At 37.3% G+C, this 21,502-nt stretch overlaps 1 pseudogene; it reads right to left on the minus strand.

Moving 5' to 3' along the window:
* Positions 1-2,765: 2,765 nt before the first annotated feature.
* LOC127691149 (26S proteasome non-ATPase regulatory subunit 8-like) lies at positions 2,766-3,547 on the minus strand (annotated as a pseudogene).
* Positions 3,548-21,502: the final 17,955 nt, after the last annotated feature.

The raw sequence follows: 21,502 nt of genomic DNA on the forward strand, positions 1-21,502 counted from the left end.
GTGTACTAAAGGTGTGTCTGCAAGTGAGCCCTTGCCAGACCAACCACATTGCTGGATTAAAATTCCTCTAGACTCTTGAATATTAGTAGGGATTCAAACACCTCTTTAAAAATTATTTTGTTAATTATTTCCCAATCTTTTTTAATTGCCATGTTATAATTTTTCTTCATCAATTTATAATATTGTATTCTCTAGTACCTTCCTTGGAAAATTCCTTCTTCCCTCATGATACCTTACCAGCTGTACCATCTCATTGAGTATTCCAAATAAGTCACACATATCTAAAGCATAAAGGTAGCATCCACATACAGGAAAAAATTTCAAAATTTGTCCTTTTGGTTCTATGTTATCTTACTCATGGTAATTATTTGTAACTCACTACTAAAATACAAAAGACTAAAATTTTCATCTTCACTAAAATGGTGAGAACAAATGAAAAGAATAACAAAAAAAGGTAGGAAGAAGAATGGTAAGAAGAATGGAAAGATATGGCTAGGCCTTGTTTACACTGTGATAATCTGATGCTAAGTATCATTGGTAAAGCCCAGAAACTCTTATAGAAGGGTTGGCGGAAAGGAGGGACCTGAAGGCTATAAAAAGTCTACAGGAAGATCAACAGTCAACTAACCTGAACCCTTGGGGACTTCCTGAACCTGTTCTCACAATGAAAGAGCATATACAGGCTCAAACTAGGGCCACTGCACATAGGTAGTAGATCTGCAACTCAGTCTGCATGTGGGTTGCCCAACCACTGAAGCAGGGGACTGTCCATAAAACTGTTGCCTGTCTGTCATGTTTCTTCCCCACATTAGATTGCCTTGTCTGGATTCAGTGGAGAGACTTGCTGTGCCATATTGGGAGAGTACACATGGGGGGCCTCTACACTCTCAGAGGAGAATGCGGGTGTGGGGGGAGGAATTGAAGGGGTGACCAGGGAGTTGTGGTGCACCCATCAGGATGTTAAGTAAATAATTAATTAGTGGAAAAATTACCATTGATCAGCCTGAAAATTACTGCATCTATCCTGCCAGGATTTTGTACACAGGTTCATAAACACACACACATAATAGTAACTTAAAATTTGGAACCACAATATTGCTTTTAAATGTATAGCAGTATTGCTTTAAAAATTCAAACTATAAGAAAATAATTATGCCCCACAGGTATAAATCAACATCTTACAAAGTGATATAGTGCTCTGACAATTTCCTCCAGTAATTCATGTGAAATTTAGCAGAAAATAAGATTCTCTTTTGATCTATTACATCTGGGTTCAATAATTTAAAAGCAAATAAAAGTTCTGAGAAGTATAGTGATTATTCCTTTTATCCAGAATGAAACAAATGGATCAAGCAGAAAATCACAGGAGATACTTAAATGCAGTAAATGTTCCTATGTTTTCACACTTGTGTTTAATTTGAAAGACAGGTAAAATTAAATTAGTTATCAAGTCCAATTACTGAAAAGTCATTAAGGAACACTATTTAGGGTTTTGGCTTTATAAAATTGAATTAAGTGCTGTTAAGCTACTTAATATTTGCCATCTGCTAAATCATTTATAGTGTCATATTAATCATTGTCTATGCTAATAGTCTGTCTCAAAGACTCTTACTTGTAACAGAATAGATGTTCCCTGGATAACAGGAAATTTTTAATTAAAGCTTAGCATTCATCTACGATCTAGACTACTTGAACATCATCACATATGTTCTAGTTTACTATCTAATGCTGTGGTAAAGACCATGACCAAGAACAATTCAAAGAAGACTGACTTTGCATGATTATTTTTAGCTACATCACTGAAACAAGCAATGATGATCTGTCTGGAATACATATCCACCCTTACTATGCACCTTTACTCCCTAACACTGAGGATAAGGTTAGTGAATCCCTGAAGAATAACACCCCAGGCTCATAAAGTACCCAAAGTCAGTGTTTATTCTGCAAAAATTAGTAGCATGCTGGGGTACTCCATATCAAAATGGAGACACTTTGAGGGGCTTGCAGATCCCATTTTATGCCAATCTAGGTGAATTTCAGACTGAGAGGCAGACACAATGGTAAGTCAGAGAAAGATTTGTCAGAATGAATCAGAGATAGGATATGCCCAGCTCATAGGAGATCAGCACAGGAAAGAGAGACTGCTGCAGAGCAGTGAGAGAGGAAAAAAGAATGTATGGGTGATGTATGGTAAGGGATGTGTGTGTAGGGGAATTTTACTGGGACGGTTCTACAGAGACAGGTTGTTGGTAGGTTATGCTCTAGAGTCAGTCCAAGCCTTCTAGTCACACATGGGTTCAGTTCTCACGTCATCTCTTCATCTAAGGAAATAAAAGCCATTACATCTGGAGAAGAAGCGTGAGATATAAAGCTGATTCTAAAGCAAAGAAGCTAATCAGGTGAAAATAATGCAGCCATGTGTGCACTTTAATATAGAACATTCCCTTCTCTGTCCTAACTATCCTTAGGCCTAGGCCACACAATTCAATTCAGTGTGCTCCACCACCCAGAAACTACGGAGTTCCAGCATCCATGATCCAAAGGTAAAGATGACTGCTAGAGACAGAGAATTTAGTGTTGTTCATGCTCTGCAAATTTGGGAGGAATACTCAATTTAAGAGTCATAAAAGCATGGATATATCCACCCAGATTATTATTATAGAGATTGTAATTTAATTGCAAAATTTCTTTCCTTTCTTTCCTTCGTTTAAATCATCACGTACAGCCCTTCCCACTCCCATTCAAATTTATAGCCTTTTTATTTTCTAATTATTCTGGGCATACTTGATGACCTGTTTGGCCTGCTCAGTGGAGGGAATGGTGGTGTCTTTGGCTTCTGCAGGTGGCTGGCAAAACTATAATAGTTGTTAGGGCCCAGTACCCAACCTCAATTCTTAGCATTGTCTGTCACCTTTTTGAGTGTATTGAAGAAGAGGATCCAGGTAGCCTCAGCAAAAAGGTTTTTCTCATGAGCCTTCTCAATGAATCTTGGGATTTTTTTTCGCTGATAGTATCCAACAGGATGTCAATGAAGAAGGGATAGCTGTCAGTGGGGATGTCTCCCTTGGCTAAGAATACTTTGTTATAGCTACCCTGCATAAGGTACTCCTGGAGGAACATAGGGTGCTTAATGTAGACATTGGTCTAGATGTCCTTGGCAGTCAGTCATTCTTAATTCTCTATAGAACTCAGACACTCATTTCTGAGAGAAGGGTTGAGGCCCAGGACCTGGGGCACGTAGGCTGATTCAGAAGCTCTTCCTTCTGAATCAAAGTAGTCAAAGCATTTGAGCTGGCCCAAGTGCTAGAAGGAGGGACTGACTGTCTTTGCTTCAGCTGATCCATTGGGCCCTGTCTCTAGAATGTCAAGAGGCAAAATGAGCTGCTTTTTGGTCAGTTTGCTTCCTGTGGTTGGCAGGAAATTGAGCTTCAGCAGAACAAACTTCAGAATGCCCAGCTCTTCACCACATTTCCTAAGCTTCAGGCACTTCCGGTTCCAGTTTTCCCTGAGTTGCTTGTACATGCCTCGCCACTGCCTGCAGGATCTAGCCTGAAGTGACCTCAGCGCCCCCTCCTCCCCCACTCGAGATGCCTAGGTCACCTTAGCTGCTTTGGCCACCATCTTTCGTTATGCAGCAAACCAGCAACCTGACTCACAGCAGAAACTCTGAACAATGGTTTTGCCTGATATTACAGGGGCAGGCAGCAATGCAGGGCCTTCTAAACATCGATAGTGATGTGGTGATCATTGGTAGCCACGAGTTTTCACATTCCTTAAGCTGGTGATCTTAGACACTTGTTCCTGTGTGCTCTCCTCCCAGATTTGTTCAAACAGAAGCCAAGGACAAAGATCCACGACTTTGTCATAGAACTAACTTGTTTGTCTTTGAGAAAAATCTAACACACCTACTCTCTGATATTCCTTTCAGCACTTTCTGCTGATTATCTCTACACCTAGATGTGAGGTTACCCATAATATTTAGAGAGGTCCACTTATATGATTGTAAAAGGCATGGGCCCTCGTTCTAGTGCCAGCTGTCAAAAAAGAGAAATGGAGAGAAAGCTCAGGCCCTAGAGATCTAGCTTTCATTTTCAGTATAAAACTTATATACAACTTTTCAGTCAATAATAGTACAGTAATCTAAACAAGAGCCAAACAAGGGGGATTACACAAACTGTCTTACTGAATCTATTTTGCTTGCCTATGACTCTGTAGGAAGGGTGTCCATGGTGGTGGTGGTGGTGGGGTTCTCTTAAGATAAAAGTAGTGGCCATCATTCTGGGCTCTGGTCCCTTGTTCTGTCTCACCTTTTGCCAGGAGCCACTTTAGATATTATCTTAGCCAGGGTTTCTGTTCCTGCACAAACATCATGACCAAGAAGCAAGTTGGGTAGGAAAGGGTATATTGAGCTTACACTTCCACATTGCAGTTCATCACTAAAGGAAGTCAGGACTGGAACTCAAGCAGGTCAGGAAGCAGGAGCTGAAGCAGAGGCCATGGAGGGATGTTTCTTACTGGCTTGCTTCCCCTGGCTTTCTCAGCCTGCTCTCTTATAGAACCCAAGAACACCAGCCCAAAGGTGGTACCACCCACAAGGGGTCCTCCCCCTTTATTACTAATTGAGAAAATGCCCCACAGCTGGATCTCATGGAGGCACTTCTCCAACTGAAGCTCCTTTCTCTGTGATAACTCCAGCCTGTGTCAAGCTGACACACAAAACTAGCCAGTACAATTGACCCCTTGTCAACTTGACATTCAAACACATCACTATTAAGCCTCAACCCTTACTTTCTTATTCATCTCCAAGATCTAAATTACTTTAAAAGTCCCACAGTCTTTACATATTAAAAGCTCAATCACCTTAAAATGTCCAATATCTTTAAAATTCAAAGTCTTTTAAAAAATTTAAAGTCTTTTAACTGTGGATTCCACTAAAATACTTTCTTCCTTCCAAGAGGGAAACATATCAGGGCACAGTCACAACCAAAAGCAAAACTCAAACTCCAATGGTTCAATGTCTGGGATCCAACTCACAACAGGCTCCTTCAAGGGCTTGGGTCACTTCTTCAGTCCTGCCCTTTGTAGCACACAGCTTGTCTTCCAGGCTCCAGCTGCCTGTACTCCATTGATGCTGCTGTTCTTGGTGGTCATCACATGGTACTGGCATCTCCAAAACACTGTTGACTTCTACTGTAATTAGGCTTCACCAATAGCCTCTCATAGGCTCTCTTCATAGTGACAAGCCTCTGCTCCTATGCATGACCCATTCAAGTCCTGGGCCATCAATTGCAACTGAGGCTGCACCTTCACCAATGGCCTTCTGTGGCCTTTCACTGTGCCAAGAGCCTCAGCTGCTCTTCATGACCCCTTCATGCCTTCAATATCAGTACCATCTGGGTGACTCTTACACAGTACCAAGTCCAGCCACAGCACAAAATACAACTGTGGCTATCTCTGGAACATACTCTCTGTGCTCTCAGAAAACACTTCCAAGAAGATTTCATCTCAGTGATGCTGGTCTCTTCTTAATCACCGCTAATTTCTTAGCTCCAGCTAACCAGCATCAATAGTCCCAGTAACACAAAGGCTTGCTTTAGTGGTTCTGGTGTCTTGTTACTTACAGCTGATTCTTCAGCCCCAGCTAACCAAAACCACAGAATCTTCACAATCAAAACATGGCCACTTTAAGAGTCTTTAATCTTCCCTCTGAAATTTCACAAGCCAGGCCTCCGTCTTCTGTGCTGTTTGTAACATTGTCTTCCAAGCTCCTACAGAACTTTCCACAGCTTTTCTAGCTCAAAGTTCCAAAGTCCTTCCACAATCATCCCCAAAACATGGTCAGGTTATCACAGGAATACCCCACTACACTGGTACCAATTTATCTTAGTCAGGGTTTCTATTCCTGCACAAACATCATGACCAAGAAGCAAGTTGGGGAGGAAAGGGTTTATTGAGTTTATACTTCCATGTTGCAGTTCATCACTAAAGGAAGTCAGGACTGGAACTCAAGCAGGTCAGGAATCAGGAGCTGATGCAGAGTCCATGGAGGGATGTTTCTTACTGGCTTGCTCAGCCTGCTCTCTCTTATATAACCCAAGAGCACCAGCCTAAAGGTGATACTACCCACAAGGGGTTCTCCCCCTTGATCACTAATTGAGAAAATGCCCCACAGCTGGATCTCATGGAGGCACTTCCCCAACTGAAGCTCCTTTCTCTGTGAAAACTCCAGCCTGTGTCAAGTTGACACACAAAACTAGCCAGTACAGATATGCTCTCTGCTTGTTCAGGATGTCTAGAGCAGAAGCAGGAGACTATGGCATCTCGCTCTCCATCCCCCTTCTTCCCCTTCACTCTCACATTTCCACACTAATTCTTATTTCATGCATATATGTATACGTACATACACATATATATTAACTCACTAATATAATCCACTCTGTCCACTTATTACTACATGTGTGAATATTTTAAGGGCTGGATGCTTTGCAGTGGAAAACCAACTAAGGAAGTCTATTTGTACATGTAGTTATGAGTGTTATAGATTTTGTCTGTAAGCAGTTGATTCCTTAGCTTTTTTTTATTCGATATATTTTTATTTACATTTCAAATGATTTCCCCTTTTCTAACCCCCCACTCCCCGAAAGTCCTGCAAGCCCCCTTCTCTCTCCCTGTCCTCCCACCCACCCCTTCCCACTTCCCCGTTCTGGTTTTGCCGAATACTGCTTCACTGAGTCTTTCCAGAACAGGGGGCCACTCTTCCTTTCTTCTTGTACCTCATTTGATGTGTGGATTATGTTTTGGGTATTCCAGTTTTTTAGGTTAATATCCACTTATTAGTGAGTGCGGACATTGTCATTATTATTTCAACCAGTCCCTCATTTTTTCTGTATTCCCCTCCTTCCCCTTTCTCTAGAGATTTTAAATGAAAATTTCAGAGACCACATGATATACTGCAGTCATATTTAAAGAAAGAGCACTTGATACATGATATCGGAAGCTGTGCATCTAATCTAGGTTTCAATGGAGGATACAGGAAGTTGTAAATGACTGAAGTGCAAAATATCTTACCAAAATATCTTAGCAAGCATATAGGATCCATGCAATGTCCCCAAAAACACAGAGGTTTGGGCTGCCACAGCCTTTAAGGATTCGGCTCCAACCTGTCCCTACACATACTAGATACTGCCAATTAGCCTGTTTCATAAGTGAATATATTTTTTCATTATATTTGGCTTAATTTTGTCTAGCTCTTCATCCTTTTAAAGAAAACAAGAATGTGCTGGAGGCTGAATTAAATTTGGACATTCAAGAAAGAAAAAGGAAGTATATTCATGACAGAGTCCTATAGGATAACAGGGATAGTGGTGGTTGCTCAAGCAGACCTTCAATATCTTAGAGAAATGTTTGCCTTCATTTCTTGGGTAGTCTTAGAAATCACTAGGCTGCACTCACTTAAAACAAATGAAAGATTATGCTTAAGTTTTTAATGACTTTCATTTATAATACTTGACACACAAAGACAATTAGTTTATTTCATAAAGGATATTTTAGAATATGTTTAATTTTATCTAGACTTCTAATCCTCTTAAATTATTTTGTCCTGAAGTAATTACAGGATTTTTTTTCTATTTAGTTTACAAAAGACAATTAAGGAAAGTACATCATATAATTTTAAACAATCACATTTTAAGCTTAGGAATTAATGGAAGAATTTTTAATGTAAGTAGTATAGTCAGTTACCATTAAATTTTAATAGACTCCATAAATTGGAAAATATACTTTATTTACTCATTAACTTCTATAGATGTTCATTTACCATGTAAAAATGTAAATATAAATATAAAAATATCTAAAAGCATCCTGCAGTTTCCTTGACCCTTTTGACTACTATAATTCCCCCCCCCCATACCTGCTTCTTCAACAGTATTACTGGGCTCAGCCCAATGTTTGGATGTGGGTCTCTGCATCTGTTTCCATCAGTTACTGGATGAAGCCTCTCTAATAACAATCAGATTAGGCACCAGCCTATGAGTATAGCAAAATATCACTTGGCTATATCATTTCATTGAAATTTTTTTCCAGTTGAGTTAGGTTCTATCCTAGATTGGTTCTCTGGGTTATTTAGCCTCTTTATCCTGATTCTACAGACAGTGTCAGGGGTGGGCTCCCTCTTAGCCATGGATCTCCAGCTGAAGCAGTCTTTAGTTGACTACTACTACCATTTCTGTGCTAATTTACCCAAGTACATCTTGTTGGTAGTACAGGCTCATAGAATCAACTAACCTGGGCTCATAATGGCTTACAGATACTGAACTGATGATTAGGGAGCCTTCCTGGAACTGACCTAGATCCTCTGCACATAAGTTATAGTTGTATACTTTGGTCTTTTTGTGAGACTCCAAACAGTGGGGACAGGAGCTGTCTCTGACGTTTTTGCCTGCTTTTTCCTCCTACTGTGTTGTCTTATCCAATATTAATCCAAGGGGAGGTGCATATGCCATGTTTGGTTGATACCCGTGGGATTCCTGGCCTTTTCTGGAAAGTAACAGAGGAAATGGATGTTGGCAAAAGAGAGGGGGGAAATGAGAGAGGGAGAAGAGGAGAGAGGGAAAATTGTGGTGGGGATGTAAAAAAGTAATATAAAAAAGAAAAGAGAGGACAATTCAGTGCATGGACCTTATATTAAATAGGTACAAATATAATATAGTTCATAGAAATAAAGCATTAATCTAAAAAATGATGCATAGCAAAATTGCTGAAGCAATTCTAAATTATAATTCTGAAGTACTGCAAACCAACGAAGCATTCAAAAATAATTTTATTTGAGGTTTGACTCTGGAAATAGTCAATTTGCATAACATTTCCCCATAAATCTTAAATAATGGACTCTTATTTTGTGAATCATATAGTATGTGTGTATGTAATGATTAACCTTAGCTAGTAACTTGATTGGATCTACACACAACAATAAGACATATCTCTGTGACTCTATGAGTATTTCCTAGAAGAATTCACTGAAGAGGGTAGAGCCTGCCCCAGAATGGGTAGCACCAACAACAGCTCCCAAAGAGATCTACAGGAAAATGCATCTGACTTTTTTGCCTGCTTTGTCCTCTTACTGTGTTGTCTTCCATTGCTGTTGGTGTTGCAGGTGCTGTTGATGTCCTTCCCTGCCATCAGGACACAGCTTCTTTGCCTTTCTCCCTTAGGATGGAGCATGTCCTTGTTGCCAGATTGGGAGCAATGTGGTATCTACCCTGTTAAATCGAGCAGCTATTGGTTTCTTAGGTTTCCAGGCATGAAGCTGGAAACTATTATAGTAATTATATGTAGGACCATGCAAGAAAATATAGCAAACTTATTATTCTCTCTCTCTCTCTCTCTCTCTCTCTCTCTCTATATATATATATATATATATATATATATATATATACATAGACATAGACATAGATATAGATATAGATACAGATACAGATACAGATACAGATACAGATATAGATATAGATATCTGTGACTCTATGAGTATTTCCTAGAAGAATTCACTGAAGAGGGTAGAGCCTGCCCCAGAATGGGAAGCACCAACAACAGCTCTCAAAGAGATCTCCCAAAGATATATATATATATATATATATATATATATATATATATATATATATATAGAGAGAGAGAGAGAGAGAGAGAGAGAGAGAGAGAAAGAGAAAGAGAGAGAGATAGAGATATATAGATATAGATATAGATATGTGTGTGTGTTTGTATGTATATAATGAAAGTTTAAATTAAAAATCTTAGCTAATATGATCATCAATCCTTTTAATTCATTTATATGTTGGCAATCATTTCACAAGGATAATTTGTTGCATGTCTCTATTTTCACAAATCTTAGTTCAAACTACATATTTATCTGTCTCTGTGTCTCTCTTTCTCTCTCTCTCTTAGTCTCCCTGTTTACTTTATAGATATATGCCTAAAAACCATCATATTTTTGAAAACATAATATTTCTGTAAATATTATCGTGGCACATGTCTTCAATTACTGTACTTGAGAGGCAGAGTCCAAAAGATCTCTATGAGTTTGTGGTCAGCCAGTTCTACTTAGTAAGTTCCAGGATTGTCAGAGCTACATAGTGAGACCCTGTCTCAAAAATGAACACATGAAAAACAGAAGAAAACACAGAATAGAATTCCTGTTTCTGTCATGTGTCACTGTCACTTTCAAACTATATGTTGGTGTCTGTTGACTTTTCCATTTTTTCCTATTTGGTGTTTGTTATTTTCATGATCATTAGTGAATCGAGAAAGAAATCAATGCAACAAAGATTTTATAAATATGTTGTTGAATGAATTGTTGTAGTAAAAATTAATCAGTGTTTTTTATTATCCAGTTTTAATCATTTAATCCACAGATAAAGGACACAAAAACATTGCCTTAAAAATAAGCCTTAATCAGCTTGAGAGGTGGACAAATATCAACCCTTATGGCTATTTTAAATATTTTCTTATTAATAACCTCCAAGATAAAAGTTTCCATGTTTGAGTGGACCAGTCTTACTCTAGCTGGCTAGTGCTCATGGCCAGTTCTCATGATCCCTTACCTCATGGAATCTTCCTCTCTCCTCACTACTCATGGGCTCTCCTAAGATCCCAAGCCCTGGGAATGAAAGCTCCTGCTACCTCTTCTGTCCAGCCTTAGGCTATAGGTGTCTTTTTTCAGCCAAGTTTTAAATTTAGGAACCAGGTTACATAGCAATACTTGATTTTCATGAGGCTACCAGAGACATTAGAATACGTATCACAGACCAAACTCCAACACTGAATTAAGCATTAATACATGAATTTCTACCTGCAAAGTATGATTCCCAAATATAGTATGACTACAAAATACAGAAAAAGAGAAGGAATTAACTAAGCAAGTAATATGAAGGAAACTTCATGAATGCTATATAGACAGAGGAAATGGATTAAATGAATGGTAGAAAAGTACTTGTTGATTACAAGTGTAAGAAAACTTTTATCTTTATCCAAACACTTTATTTATAATAAATAGTCCAGAGTAGAAAATAAAAATAATTTCAAGTCAGGAGGAAGGAATATATTAGTAAATAGGTTATAGCTCTGTACAACTTATTTATCTTACATAAATTATTTTCCTTTTCTGAGCATTAAAATTAAAGAAAAATTAAAAACTAACTTTATGGAATATATATACAGCAGGAATATATACAAAACTGGACTAAATAATACTATTGTGAAAAAATATCGTTTTAAAATATTTAACGATATTTGGTGGGCAGTGGTGGCATACTACTTTAATCCCAGCACTTGGGAGGCAGAGGCAGGCAGATTTCTGAGTTCAAGACCAACCTGGTCTACAGAGTGAGTTCCAGGGCAGTCAGGGTCAAAGAAACCCTGTCTCAAAACGACAACAACAAAACAAAAAACAAAAACAGAAAACAAAAAATATAAAGTATTTATAAAAATCTAGAGGTAAAGTATCTGGTTTAGGTTAATATCTCAAGCAGTTATGATATGACAGCAGGGACCAACAATTTTGACCAACACAATAATCAAATTAAATATATAATTAATTAACATCATTAATGAGAAATTTAATTTTCCTGTAATCACCAATCCATTTCGGCAACATCAACCTGCTAGGTTCTACAATGGCAACCAGATGAATAATTCATTGAGCTACTCAAGAACTACAATTTAAAATTTTTACAGACAGTATTTTTTTTTATACAAAAATAGTTTGGGTTCTCACACACTAAACTGTAATGATGTGAGAGAGCAGCCGCTGACTGTATTTGTAGGATTTGAAAGAGTGGCCACAGGTGGCAAACCAGATGATTACATTTAAAGAAAGCTGTTTGACACTTTGAAAAGGGAAAATGCATCGACAATTAGAAACTCAGTAGGTGAGCATCTCTATGCCAGACTAGCAGTGGGGGTTGCTAGCATAAAGATAATTGCTGCAGTTGGTATAGACCAGCTTGAAGGGTTGTGAAATTCAAGGCAGCAAATGGAAGTGTGGGAAGGATGCCAATTTTTCTGGGGCCATCCTCTCTGTATTACCTAGGCATAATAAACATCAAACACGAAGAAAAGCGACTGTAGATTAGTTTTGAAGGAAGAGTTACTTACCAAAATAGTAATTTATTTTAAATAATAATAGAGAAGCAATCGAATCCCTTTGCTCATTTTCAGAATGTGAAAAAATAACCTAGCAAAGCCAGTCACACATTGTAGTCCAGAAAATTGAAGATCTGCAGGCTGGAATTAAAAAGCAACGTTATTGATGATCTAACCTCAAATATGATTGGAATTTGTGAAGCATGTCCTTGTCCAACACCACTCAGGAGATATTTCCACTCTGGTCAAAAGAATGATTGTATATACTTAGTGAGAGTCTGGTAAGGAGGGAACACTCACTATGGGTCCTGGACACAGCCTCTTAAGATAGCACAAAAGGCCGTGCTCATTTTTGCTGAATTCTATGCTGTTTTTATACAGTGTGTTGCATTCTGATCATTGTTCATAGTTCCATCCAACAGGTTTTTCTTCATTATTGGATTTCATATTTTTTTAACCTTCTCTTTATAGATATTAAAGGAATTCATGCTTCCCTTCTCTCCCAAACTTTCTCTTTTTCTCTTGGCAAAAGAGATTCTTCCAGCAGGTCACCTACATTTCATTCCACCTTAACAATTCCAATGTTCATTTCTTTTAGGCAAAGCTTTTAGTTGTCCTTTGACACCGTCAGTCTCTTGTCTAAAAATGAGCCTTTTATTTTAGCTTTACATGCTGTGACTTACCAGGGGAGGTTAGTTGAATTTCTTATCCTCATTAATATTATTTATCTTACTAATCTCTGCTAGTCATAAAATGTAAGGTAGAGAATAGGAGTGACTATTGGAATGATGAAAATGTAAGCCATCAAGGATGATATTTAGAAAAGGATTGGTTTTGCTGAGGTTAAAACTGACACCAATCAAAATAGTACAAGTTGACATCATTCATGAAAAAAAAACCAATTCAATGTGCAAAAAGTATCTAAGTTGAACAGAAGTAAAATTTGAACTATAAAAATTATGAATGTTTTAACAGAGATGCAAAAAAATCTTTGAAAGGAGAATCAGGAGCATCTAGCAGAGTCTGATTTCTCTAAACTGGAGGACATGCAAATCTTTCCTCATATCACTAACAGAGCAAAACACTCAGGATGATTGACAAGAGGTCAGAATCATTTCCTGGAAGCTTTCATTTAGGGAGGTTCCCCTAGACCTGGGAGATAATGTTCTTGCTGATAGATTTGCATCTCAATGTGGGAGAAATGATGCACAGGTGCATGCTTTCTAAAATAACTTCTCTATGATAGCTTTCACATATATGTCTATCAAAACATTTTCATTGATATAATGAGTAACCTCCTAGACAACCTTGACCCACCTTAAGTGACACGTTAATGATCCCTCCAGTCACAGAGGGCCCAGCTTAGGGATATGATCTTGTGATGTCAAGCATTATTACTGTGGTCTAACTTCTTTAGTTCTTTGTATATATTGGATATTAGCCCTCTATCTGAGGTAGGGTTGGTGAAGATCTTTTCCCAATTTGTTGATTGCCGTTTTGTCCTTTTGATGGTGTCCTTTGCCTTACAGAAACTTCGTAATTTTATGAGGTCCCATTTGTCAATTCTTGATCTTAGAGCTTATGCATTGGTGTTCTGTTCAGGAACTTTCCCCCTGTTCTGATGTCCTCCAGGGTCTTCCCCAATTTCTTTTCTATTAGCTTCAGAGTGTCTGGCTTTATGTGAAGGTATGTGTATCAAGGGATCCGTTTGGATTTGAGCTTAGTACAAGGAGACTGACCACAGCTTCCCCTCCCTCCCCTTCTCCCAGTCATTCCTAACCTCCTTTCCTACCTTGATCTATTGCACCTCCACTTCCCTTCAGAAAAGAGCAGAACTTTCAGTGATGTCTACCAAACATGGCATAATATGAGTTAATAAGACTGACCATATACCTTCATATAGAGGTTGGACAAGGCAACCCAGTAGGAGGAAATGGGTTTCACAAGCAGGAAAAAGAATCAGAGACACCTCTACTTCTACTGTTAGGAAATCAAAAACAAAACAAAACAAAACAAAAAAACAAAAAACAAAAACAAACAAAAAAACCAAACCAAACCAAAACAAAAAAAACCCAAGCTAAACAATCATGCCATGTACACTTGGGCCTGCCACAGAACCTTGTAGGCTCAGTGGTTTCTGCTTCTGTCTCTAAGAGCCCTTAGGTACCTGGCTTATTTGATTCTGTGAGCTGAGTTCTCCTAGTGTCCTCAACCACTCTGACTCCTACAATCCTTCCTTCTGTGGGAGATCTTTGAGCTCTGCCTAATATTTGGATATAGGTCTCTGTATCTGCTTCTGGAGTAAGCTTTTCTGATGATGACTGGGCTAGGCACTGATCCTATGATTGATTATACCAGAATATCATTAGGAATCATTTGTTTGCCCTTGTAAAATTTTATTTATTTATTTATTTGCTTCTCATCAGTCTTATTTGATTCTTTGCTAAGTCTCTGAGACATGCAGACTACTCACTGGTTGGTCATTCCTACAAGCTCTGAGCTACATTTGTCACAGTAAGTCCACAGGCAAGACTGATTGTAAGTTTTGTGGTTTTGTGGCTGGGTTGGTATCCTAGTACAACTGTGGTGACCCTTACCTGGTTATACCACATAGCCGGGTCAGGCTCCATATTCTCTGTTAGGAGGAGTTCTTGCCAGCATCACTCTCATAGGTTGCAGGAAATTTCCATTTCATTAGTTTTCCAAATCTCCCCTGAAAAGCCTACCTGTTCCAGTTATCTCTCCTTGTATTTTCTTTGTCCGTGCCTCCATCCCACATCTGATACTTTCTGTTCCCATCCCGAACTTCCAACGTCCAGTTCACCTACACAATCTATTCTCTTTCCCTTTGCCACTGAACTTGATAAAGTAGAATGTAGGGAATATCCCATGGTGTAGGGGACACATTTCTATACAGCACACTGATAGTGCATGTACTAAGATCGACTATTAATAAATGAGACCTCATAACACTGATAAGCTTCTATAAGGCAACACTGTCTATGGGCTTATCTCCAAAATATTTAAATAACTCAGAAAATCAAAACAGGAACAAACTGAACAATCAAATTAAAAAGTATGGGGTACAGATCTAAACACAGAATTCCCATTAAATGAGTATCAAATGTCTGAGAAGTATTTAAATAAATATTTAACATCCCTAGCCATCAGGGAGATGCAAATCAAAACTATTTTGAGATTTCATCTTACACCAGTCAGAATGGCTCTCATCAATAACACAAGTGACAGCTCATGCTACTGAGGATGTGTCCATAGCTGATGGGAGTGTAGCCACCATGGAGATCAATACGGTGGTTCCTCATTGAGTTAGGAATCAAAATTAATTCCTCTTAAAGATTCGTTTTTGGACTTGAAACTATGATCATATGCATTATGCCCCTTATCTGGACTGTCTATCATGAAATACCCAGCAGAGAACACTTAAACGTTGGCAGATTTACTGTGGTTCGTGGTTTCAGGTAGACTGTGAAGCATCGTGGTAGGAAAGTCTTGGGAAGCATGGATGTGGGTGGTGAAGGGGAGCAGTGAGGCAGCCACAGTTTCATGTTGCAGGTGGGAAGCAGAGAAAACCCAGCCAGAGCAAAGGAGAGGTATAAACTGAATGAAGTCCTAAAACCTCCACAGCTTTCAAAATATTATCCTAAGCTGGGGACCAAAAGTGAAAGCTTTTTCTGAAGAAGGATCTCCAAATTGAAATCACGGGAAGGACCTTGAGGAAATCATTTCAATTTTGCTCACTTTCCCTTTCATTGAAAATAAAGTTGGATCAAATCCTAAACTCAGTCCTTAAGATGCGATCAATTGAACTCAGAAGGACATTTCTGATTGATGGGCTAGATAAAGACATTTTCTCACACAACACTTCATTCTGAAATTCCATTTCCATTGAAAGCCAAGGATATTTGATAGCATCATCAAAAAAGATTAAGATTTGTGGGAAACGTTTTATAAAATTTTCTAGTGTGAACAATTGAAAGGAAAAGTGAGATAATTAAAATCATTTAAAAATATTAACTCATATGCTTTTGAAAATACAAGCGATGAGACAAGAGATTTTAAAGTGAATGTTGTAACTATTTATTGAATTAATGATAAAATTAGTGTAGAGCAAAATTTGAATATGTTTAATGTTTACAATATTTTAAGCAACTAAAATACAATGAAATATTTGTACAATTGTAATAATACTTAGGTCTTAGTAATAAAATATTAAAATTTAACACACACGCAGAGCAAAACAATAAACAAAAACTGAGGCTCCTTGTTCATTCCAGGAAGTAACAGAATGAAAACAGAGGACAAAAGCAAACAATATGCAGTAGTTGATGCAAAATAAAGAGAGCTTAACTAATTGGTATTTTTGAGAAGCACAAGGCTGACGAAAGCCTAAGTAATAAAAAAATGTAATTAACATATGTATAAAATAGATACTCATTTCTCAATAATTGTATATAGATAGTTGAATAATAAAACTGGTTGTATATCTGCTTAGGGTTAAAAATAATGTATAGACTGCATTCTTCCATATAATGTTCACTCTGTAAGGGTCTTGAAAGCAAAGTGACTTAGCCAATATTCTTGAAAGCTTGTATTTAGTCTGGATGGTGAAAAGAGAGAAACTGCTTCTGCATATTGTCCTTTGATTTCAAGAATTCAGGTCACCTGTGGATGCCAGGTCAGGACCTGACTCAAATAACTGAACAAAGTAAAATGTAGGAAAAAAAAAAAAACAAAACCAAAATTAAGTTGGATGTGATTGCATACTTGGCAGGGTTTGAGTGATGCAAGAGTGTTTAAGAGCACTGAAGGCTCTTCCATAAAACTCAGATTCAGCTCTCAGCACCCACATAATAATAACTATTTGTTACCTCCTCCAGTTGTAGGCTTTCCAGTGCCTGCTTCTGTCTGCCCTAATATCAGTCTCATACAACATGAACAGACATGTATGGAGGCAAAATAATCATAGAAACCAATCAATCAAATCAAATCAATATCAATCCCATTTTTAAAATCTAAGAATGCTACTACCAGAACTAAAATAAAGACTGTATATAAAATCTTTCATAAGTCTTAAGGTTCTTTGTAATAGGAGCAATGTGTTCAGTAGTAGGTACTCAGTTGGGGTCTGAAAATTGTGACAAAACCACTAAAACACCAATCTCGGTCAAGTAGGGATGGTTTATCCAAGGACTGAACTATCAGGGCCACATTCCAGGCTGAACTGTGATCTTGTGTTAAGATACCACAAGGCTTTTAAGCCTAAAATCCCCAAACATCTGTGCCATGTTATTTTCCTAATTAGGATTTAGGGATGTGGGTTTCCTTAGGAACAGGTCTTTGTTGTACACTTATCCTCCTCCCATTGGTTGAGATATTCACTTGTGGCAGGAGATTTGCATTGCCAAAAATTTGTGCCTTAACTTGTCAACCAGGATGGCATTTGTCTAGCATCCATGCCTTAACTTGCCAAACAGGATGTCAATAACCCCAAATACATGTCTCTTTCTGCCAAGTAGGATGCCAGTTCCCAAGAATCTTGAAACTTAAACTCTTACTCAAAGCCTTACTCAAAATGAAGTCATATTCCGAACAGTTTCTTATAGCAGTGTGTCTCTTATGCTGGTTTCCATCCCAGGGGCATCTTATAAAAGCAAATACCATAAGAGCTTATACACAGATACAGTACATGCTCTTGGGTAGTTAAGATCCAAGCTTATTGTAACTATCTGAAACAGTTCTACTGACTTCTATTATGATTGGTTCCCATGGGCACAGAACATAACAGAATATGTAATCAAATTGGGCATGAGAAAGTGTCCTAGAATCATCAGAAACAACACAGGAAAAAGTTTCCTTACATAATATTAGTAACAGAACAAAATGACAGGCTAGCCAAGTAGCAGTTACCTAACCCTTAATATTTTGCCTAGACCTTAACATTCTGCATTACAATGTTGTCATTTCATAAGGTCTTAAGATGGCTACCATGGGTATCTGCAGCCTTAGATTTTTAAAAACATACTTTTAATAAGGATTCTGAAATGCTTTGACTGTCTCCCCCCCCCCCAGCCCACTGTCCAAAGGTAGGGGAGAAAAGATGGTAAATAGGACGAAGAGATGTGAATCTATTTAGCAGTAGTTTCTCCAGACAATTCTGATCTTCATTTATCAGGATATCAACAGTCCAGTTCAGTAATGTCAGGATAGCAAACTTGAATCAGCTGCAATGGCAGGATCCCACAGAAACAGCCAGGCAGAAACAGCTAAGATCCTGCCCAATCTGATTACATCAGCAGGAGCAACCCAGACCAACCGGGGTGCTAGAAAAAAATCACTGACTGCCCCTCTCAACAAAGTAAAGAACAACGAAGATGAAAACTGGACGAAACATTGCAAAGTTAGCTATGAAAGCATGTCATCACTGTTGAACCCTACATATACTTTCTGCAAACATCATGTGTCCTCCCATTTTGCCTCAGCAAAATATCACACCAGGCAGTCTCACCATGTAAGTCTGTATCACCTGATATATCCAGATACTCCCACTTCAGGTATCACCTCAAAAATCGTATTTTTCATTATTACAAGAGATTACACATATTCTCTTTTAGCTATTTTGAAACATACAATCACCATTAACACCATCCTCACTGAAAATCACATACCTTGTCATGGTAAGTTTCACTTTCCAAATCATTCTTCTTCATCGAACCTCTAGTAACATCCTAGCCTATATCAGTGAGATCATCTTTGGTTCAGCTCCACAGGGGAGTGAGGCTCTGTGACACTTGTCTTTTTATTGTGCCCACCATGTGTTCCTACTATGCAAAAATTTTCATATTTTATAATTAAAATGCAACATAAGTGTATGTGTGTGCATATATATGATGCCTTCTTTATCTATTCATCTTTTAAGAGATACTTTATTTTATTTCTCCATCTATTAACAATGGTAAACATGGCAATGCTGCTGATATCTCAGTAAAATAGATTTAATTTTGTTCCTGCATACCAATTAGAGTAATTAAACTCGGGAATTTAAACTGCTCATTGATTTCCAAATTGCAACATTCTTGTCAATATGTAAGAGTTTCTTTTTCCAATGTGTAATGCATTCTTACCTTTTAGAGATTAACAATTACTCCAATTAAGGTTTTGCATTGTTTCTCATCTCGGTGATTATTTAAGAAATGCTAGAAAAATGTTCAGACATCTATCTGTTCAGCTCTTATATAAAATAGAGACATTGTTTATTTTAAAGTTGTGAGATTTTACTTTTTACTATTGAGTTCTATGATTTTATCACACACTTGTGGCTATTGTCAATATTCTGATATTAATGTAGATAGATTTCTTTGCTTTTTGTCTGGAATGAAAGACTTAAAGAAACCTATAGACTATTTAGTCAAAAATAAAGAAACTTGGAGTTTTAAACTTTACATAATGGTAATGTGTCAACATTGGTTTACTGATTTGAAATGAAATAATGTAGTACATAGGATTTATTTCTAAATTATTGTACTTTTGTTATGTAAAACTTAGAAAATAAAGATAAATCTCTGCACATAACAATAAAATCTACATAAGAATCTAAATTTTATAATGGTTTAAAATTGTACCATGTATTAAAATACACACACACACACACACACACACACAGATATCTATAATATAGAAAATCACTTATAGAATTGAGTCTGTTCACCATATTTTAAAGTGACTGTGGTGCAAATACGAATAGCTGAATTTGATCTGATCCCTCAAATTCACAGGATTGTGTATATATGTATCCCAGTACTAGCGTGGTAGATCCTGGGGACAATGATCAGTCAATTAAATAAGGATCCACAGTCATTGAGTCTCTCTTTCCTAGAAAATAGTGCTCTTTAGGAAGATCACAAGAAATTGACCTCTAACCTCTACACTCACATGCGTACTCACGTATGCCAACACACACATTTGAACACACATACAAATTCACAAACACACACACAGACACACATGCACATATTCACACACATCCCCTCTCTCTATTTCTCTCTGTCTCATTTCCTCTTTCTCTGTCTTGAATTACACAAATCATTATATGTAAATGAATGAACATTTTAAAGTAACACTTTTAACTGAAAGTCACATACTTATTTAAAAAAATCAAATTTGACTTGTGATATTTCTAACTATTTCTATAAAGTCTACATGTTTATACTTTCTATGCAACAATCACAAAAGAAATTAGTGTCAAGGTAATATTATTTAATTTTTTATAGATGTACATTTGAAAAGGAAGTCAATATGCTCTATTTTTAGAAAATTGAAAAAGCAGTTAATTTCAGTAGAAATTTATGGCATGATATTTTTGGTATCTTAGAAAAGATTTTTATATTTTATATTTACATTTTTATTTTTTTATTTTTCTCTTTTTCTTCCACCATTTTTGGAGGTGCTGAGAATCACATTGAAGATAGCATATACACTAAATATGATAGAGTTTTGACCCTAATATCATAATGAATAAGGAGCAGTTAAATGAAGTAAAAGCATGGTAAAATGTGTATGTATACTTAGCCTTCAAAATTGAGGACCTTTATGTTTCAACTGTACTTTGCATCACTATGCATATAAAATAATTGTAGGAGAAGTCTCAGGTGAACTCGTCATCTACAGGCTATCTTAATTTCAAGGTCTCCATGCTACCTCCTTCACAATTGTCTATGAAAACTGGCACACTTGGTAGTTAGATCACCCTGCACTGCTCCTGACATAGGGTGACAAGACGTTTTCCATTTAAAATATGCAAATAATAGGGAGAGATAAGAAACAAACATTTATATGATAACTTTTGATAAAAGATGACATTCAAAATTAATTGTATTGGCATTTTATAAGCTATTCAAAAATCTCTCATGTGTCCTTGTCTTGTTAAACCCTGTTTGAGGTTATCTACTATTTTAACTTTGGATATAGATGAACCACTTATGTTATATTTATTCTACTTTTTTATTATTTTTTTTTAGGATAAGGAGAGATAGTGGTGACCATGAAAAATGGCACAGATGACAGGGTAAGGCATTTGGGTAATGTGTAGTGTGCAAAACAATGAGAAAAGGGTGTAAGGAAGCAGATCTTGAAGAGTTGCACAGCCAAGCAATGCCGGTTTTATTCTGGGAGTGCATTCTTCTGCTGTATTACAGGATTCAATGCTGTATTACAAGAAGCAGGCAACATTTCACCCACTGACTTCCACATGTATGTTCATACAAAATATTAACTAGTTATTATCTAATTATGTTCTGTCCCTGCATTAGAATTAGTTATTATACAGTACAGACTTCATAATATTAATAATTAT

This window comes from Apodemus sylvaticus, chromosome 8, assembly GCF_947179515.1.
Source record: "Apodemus sylvaticus chromosome 8, mApoSyl1.1, whole genome shotgun sequence".
Classification (NCBI taxonomy): Eukaryota; Metazoa; Chordata; class Mammalia; order Rodentia; family Muridae; genus Apodemus; species Apodemus sylvaticus.